The sequence below is a fragment of the Limulus polyphemus genome, unplaced genomic scaffold (assembly GCF_000517525.1).
Source record: "Limulus polyphemus unplaced genomic scaffold, Limulus_polyphemus-2.1.2 Scaffold90, whole genome shotgun sequence".
In the NCBI taxonomy this organism is placed as follows: domain Eukaryota; kingdom Metazoa; phylum Arthropoda; class Merostomata; order Xiphosura; family Limulidae; genus Limulus; species Limulus polyphemus.
In genome coordinates, this window is record NW_013665700.1 from 1,013,388 (window position 1) to 1,019,606 (window position 6,219).

Sequence of the window (6,219 nt, forward strand, 5' to 3'; positions counted from 1 at the left end):
ACCCACCATATTCTCCAGATGGGGCCCCCTCAGATTACCATCTTTTTCGTTCGCTGCAACACCATCTTAATGGGAAAACGTGTGCAAACGTGGTAGGTGTTAAAGAGGACATTGACATGTTTTTTTTTGCTTCAAAGCAAATCAGGGCATTAACAACCTGACTGTAAGATGGAAAAGCATCATCGATAATAATGGACACTATTTCATTTAATGAATGTTTTGTTTTGATATATAAGTTGTTCGAGTTTTTTCATCTAAAAAAGCGACATTAATTTTTTGACGACCTAATATCTTGTAAATGTATTCCAATAACGTATCTGTAAAGTGGTTATTCAACCTAGAGTTCCCACAACGTATCTGTAGATGTTTATTGAAACATTAAGTTCTCATAACGTGTCTGTAGGTGTTTATTGGAACATTGGGTTCCCATACCATATATGAAAAGTATTTATTCGACCTAGAGAAATAATGCGGTATCCCAATTTGTTGTTCTTTCTATTTACACATGTTTGATATATAAAATATATAGTTTTTTACATCTTAATCTCAATTTATTGTAATTTAGATAATTATGTTGTACGAGCAGTTTGGAAAGGAGAAATTTCACCATTTAGTTTCAGAGAAATCAAGAAATTGATAAATCAACGATAATGTCTATACGAAAGGTAATCTAAATACTGTTTGACTCTAGTCTTCCGTTAAAATAGACAATTGGCATAGCTGAAACTGGCTTGGAAGTCGAAACAGTCAACAAATGTTAGTGTTGTTTAATTGCTTACAAAAGGTATGGTTCGGATTTTGTTTTTTCACAGTGTGAATTTAATTCTGGCAATGACAGAAAACTACTTAGAGGCCACAACACAATTCGACGAACAAAAGTCAGATGTCAGCCCCCGTAATGCCTATCTAGGTGCAACACCCGTCATGTCATAGAAAAAGGCTATAGACTAAAATAAAATAATACTACAATAGTAAGTTATGAACCGAACACAATGAAAATATAAGTGAAGGCAGCATTCTACAGCCAGCTAACTGATCACACATTCAGCAATTCTGGCATAGAAGTCAGCAAAACCTGGATGACTGTTTTGAAACCATTTAAGTAATCGTGACCAGGTGGTTAGGGCGATCGACTCGCAATCTGCGGGTCGCGAGTTCGAATCTCAAACATCATCAAACGTGCTCGCCTTTTCAGCCGTGGGGAGCGTTATAGTGTGCCGGTCAATCCCACTTATCGTTGGTAAAAGAATTAGCGGTGGGTTGTGATGACTAGTTGCCTTTCCTCTTGTTTTGCATTGCTAAATTAGCGACGGCTAGCGCAGATAGCCTTCGTATAGCTTTGCGCGAAATTCAAAACAACCAACCAACCACGAATAATGTCAAACGTTTTCATCAGAAAATAGCTCTTAGGGAAATAGATATGCGGAATAGCTTTTTACTGTTGGAACTGGCGTAGCCTAGTGGTTAGTGAATGTCCAGACTCCTAATCCGAGAGTTCATTATTCGCGTTACACCTTCCACAATTTGGATCTATGAGTATATTGTAAGAGTGACTGTTATATCCCACTATTCGGTCAAACAAGAATAGCCCAAAGGTTAGTGGTAGTTTTTTTTTTTTTTTACTAGCTTGCCTTTCTTCTAGTATTGCAGTTGAGAATTAGGTACGGTTATGCTAAGATGTCCCTTTGTATAGCCCTGGGGGAAAATTCTATAACAAACATAGATCCCTCAAGGGTTTAAATTCTTTTGAATAAAAACAGTTATATTTGTTATTTTATTGTCTGCCTTAAAAACATTTATTCCTAGAAAGAAAGTTTAATTGTTATTAATATGTACATACTGTATGCGAAAAAAAAAAGAATAAGACGTGTGTATGTACTGTACTACTACAAAATAAAACATAAAGTAAACAAATTAAATAGCAAAAAAAACTAAATAATTTTTTTATATTACAATTAAATAATCTTTTGTTATCTTAGAAATAGGTGGGTTGTAATACCCAATGTAATGTAATTTTTGTTTAGTTGTTTTATAGCAGAGCCACATTGGGCTATCTGCTGTGTCCACCTCGCGGAACTGAACCCTGGATTTCAACGTTCAAGTCCGTAGATTTACCATTGTCTCACTGGGAAATCAGATATTGTTTTCTCTCTAACGAAAAACGATTGTTGTTTCTCTGTTTAGCAACTAATTTTTCTAAGACCAGGAGAATAATTTATAGGATTACGTGTCAGTGACCTTTTACACTTTAGTATTAAGATTAGCCTTCTAGTGGTGGTAATGTTTCTTCATGAGCTTTTCAACTTCTTCTCACGTATAAAAACTGTTGACATTCGGAATGTCATTTTTATTGTGCGGAAATTTATCTAAATTGTTTTTGTTGAAGTGTGAGGTAGGTTTTTACTTTTTTCAGCAATGTTAGGCCACTTATATATCGACAGCAATAAATCTCTGGCAAAATTCGCATACTTATAAGTTGCGAAAATGAAAAAAAAAAGCCTGAGAATCATTTTTTACAATTTAGATTTCAATAAATGTAACTCATTATGTCTTATTTCTTTTCCTTTATTGACGTAACCTAAACCCTAAGATTATTATTTTATTTCTTGTTGCACGTACAAGTTTTGCTAATATAAACTTTTTACGCTCGAGTGGTCCGGAAGGTAATTATTCTCTTGAGGCTGTTCTTCTGAGTGAGTCAACACAGAGCGTTTTTGGACACTCCCTTTCACATCTCCGTCTTTATGACTAAGGCGTGCCTAAAACAAATATTTGAATGTGAAAACTTGACTCGGGAGAGCTATGCTTTCTGTTTTAAGTACTCTGTGTTGGAAGGAAGGACAGCTTGTACATACTAATGTCTTTCTAAATTAAACAGGTTTAAAGAAGCTTGGGAAGAAAGATCAACGTTCTTTAAGCTCACTTTCACTTTTAGTTACAGTTTACTGTGGTATCACTTTTTGTTGCTTTAGTCGTAGACCAGCTTATATTCTAAATCTTTCCATGATATGCAAAAATAAGACAAACGACCTGGAAACACCTAAGTTGTCTTTGCTTTAACAAACTATACGAAAAAATATCGACCTGGCGACAGTAACATATGGTAACTGCTTAGTTGTCTTTCCTTTTAACAAACTATACAAAAAATATATCGACCTGGCGACAGCCAACTTAGCAGTTTCCATATATTGCTGTCGCCAGGTCGATAGTTTTGTATAGTTTGTTAAAGGAAAGACAACTTAGCAGTTTCCATATATTTCTTTCCTTTAACAAACTATACGAAAAATATCGGCCTGGCGACTGTAATATATGTAAACTGCTAAGTTGTCTTTCCTTTAACAAACTATACAAAAAACTATCGACCTGGAGAACATGTGGAAACTACTAAGTTGTCTTTCCTTTATAAAACAGCTCTTTACAAACTGGTTCAAATAAAAAATATCTCATTTAGATAATTATACACTAAAACATTTTAACGGTACTAATTCTTATCACTAAACTAATTATAATTTAACTTCTGAAAATCCATAACTTTTAGCGAACTTAGTTCATGTTTACGTAAACATCATGCAGTGATTGCTACAAATTAAAGTACTGTTGCAAATTATATAACAGCTTAAGATGTGTAAATTTCAAAAGAGTTTTGCCTATATGTATTTATATACTATTTGGTAGTTAAGCTACCCAATAATGTTAACTTATTCCATTTTGATATTATCACAACACCATTAGAAACACAATAATTCCATCAATGGAGCATGAAATATTGGTATCTTTTAATGAAATACGTTTAAAAATAGATTGAGGACTGCTTATTACAAAGCCAAATCTCGAAATTTTTAATTATTTGAAAAATCGTTCAACAGTTTTTGTTCCAAATCGAGTGACGAAAATTTTCAAAAGGAAAGGGGCTTCTTTCTCTAAATGAAACGTAAAAAAAGAAACAACTAATTATCAGTTGTAGACAATATTGAATAGTCATATTAAACACAATGAAATTTAAAAGCTTAAATGAAAATGATTTTCAGTAAAGTTAAGTAAGGTTTTTATTACATATATCTAAAATACTTAAATGAAAAATGGTAAAATAAAGGTACAATACATTTAACTCTATTTATTACTTTCTATAATTTGAGGCAAGACGGACAATAGCTTCACACAACGATGAAGTTCATACAACTATAAAACATTTTCACTGAAGTATTCCTAATATATAATGTTTATTTGTTTGTTTTTGAATTTTGGGCAAAGCTACACGTGGGTTATCTGCGCTAGCCGTTCCTAATTTAGCAGTATAAAACTAGATGGAAGGCAGCTAGTCATCACCACCCACCGCCAACTCTTAGGCTACTCTTTTACCAACGAATAGTGGGATTGACCGTCACATTATATCGCCCCCACGGCTGAAAGGGCGAGCATGTTTGGTGGGACGGGGATTCGAACCCGCGACCCGCATTTTACGAGTCGAATTCCCTGACCACCTGGCCATGCGGGCCACCTAATATATGAGATGCGTTTTTTGAGTCGGTGCACGGCGAAATAAATGTTATTTAGCATACTTTTAATATAATTCACGTAGATACAAGATTTATAGCGTATTGTGTGTGTGTTTTATAACAAAGTCACATTGGGCTGTCTGTTGTGTCCATTGAGGGGAATCGAACCCATGATTTTAGCGTTGTAAATCCGAAGATTTACTCTCATCCTGCCTAAAAGAATTTCAATTTGAGGGTAGATTGGTAGAGACTCTGATGATAATTAGTTTGGGTTGTTTTGAAATTCGCGCAAAGTTACACGCAGAATATCGGTGCTAGCCGTTCCTAATTTAGCAGTGAAAGACTAGAGGGAAAGTAGCTATTCATCACCACCCACCGCCAACTCTTAGGCTACTCTTTTACCAACGAATAGTGAGATTGACCGTCACTTTATAACGCCCCCACGGCTGAAAGAACAAGCATGTTTGGTAGAATGGGGATTCGAATCTGCGACTCTCAGATTGCGAGTCAAGCGTCTAAACCACCTGGAAATACCGGGCCCCCTGATGGGTATTCGTGCGCCCCACGCTTGGTATTGCTGGCGCTCAGAAATATACCTAATAAAAAAGAAAAAAAATAGGTCTCCTAAATTAATTTACTCGAATCCTGCCTGAAAGAATCTCAAGTGCCGCGGCTATTGAGGATCCTCTCTTGTTCCTGTTTTGATGTGATATATTTAGTTATTATAATTTTTTTCTTGTTTTTGATCTACTTAGACCACACTAACTAAAAACAAACAAATGTGATATATTTGGTTATTAATTTTTTTCTTGTTTTTGATCCACTCAGACCACAATAACTAAAAACAAAATAATGTGATATAAACATTATTGAACGGTAAACTGGTACACAATTAAAAAATATTTTATTTAGGCCTATCTATGACCTTCAAAAAGTTGACGACTCTACATGTTTCGACGTAAAATGTTTTTTAATTGTGTATCAGTTTAACGTCGAATATTATTTATGATTTTAACTTTCTACACAAGTGCCAAAATACTATAATTATAATGTGATATATTTTGTTATTACAGTTTTTTTCTGGTTTTTGATCCACTTAGACCACACTAACTAAAAACAAACTACAGTCATTTTAATTGCCTGCAATATTTCCTATTGTTTTAGATTTACATTTTTATTTAAAAAAGTGTTATATTGTTCTTTTTACATGTCCATAGTACCTTAAGTAACATATTTCTAGCATACTGTGCTATTGTTGTGTATGTCTTATATTTAACAATATTTAAGTTAAAACAAGGACAACCCCCAGTGGCACAGCGGGATGTCTGCGGACTTACAACGCTAGAATCCGGGTTTCGATACCCGTGATGGACAGAGTACAGATGTCCCATTGTGTAGCTTTGTGCTTAATTACAAACATACAAAACAAGGATGATTTTTGGACGAGTAAAAAATATTTTGGAGCGTACAGAATATTTTTTATTTCAGTTCGATAAGTTAGGATAAAAATGAAAGCTGTTATTTTGCAAATAAATACCAATTTCAAGCTTTATATTTTCATAAATCCTTACTGATTTATTCGTTATTTTCTCAGACCCAAAACAATTTTGTGTTCAAAACATATCACAAGTAAAGTGACATTAGTCTGTGCTAACCTATAAAAATGACTTGTTCTTGTTCCTTTGAGCAAATGGCGAAGCCTTACTTTCATTTGCCTAAAGCG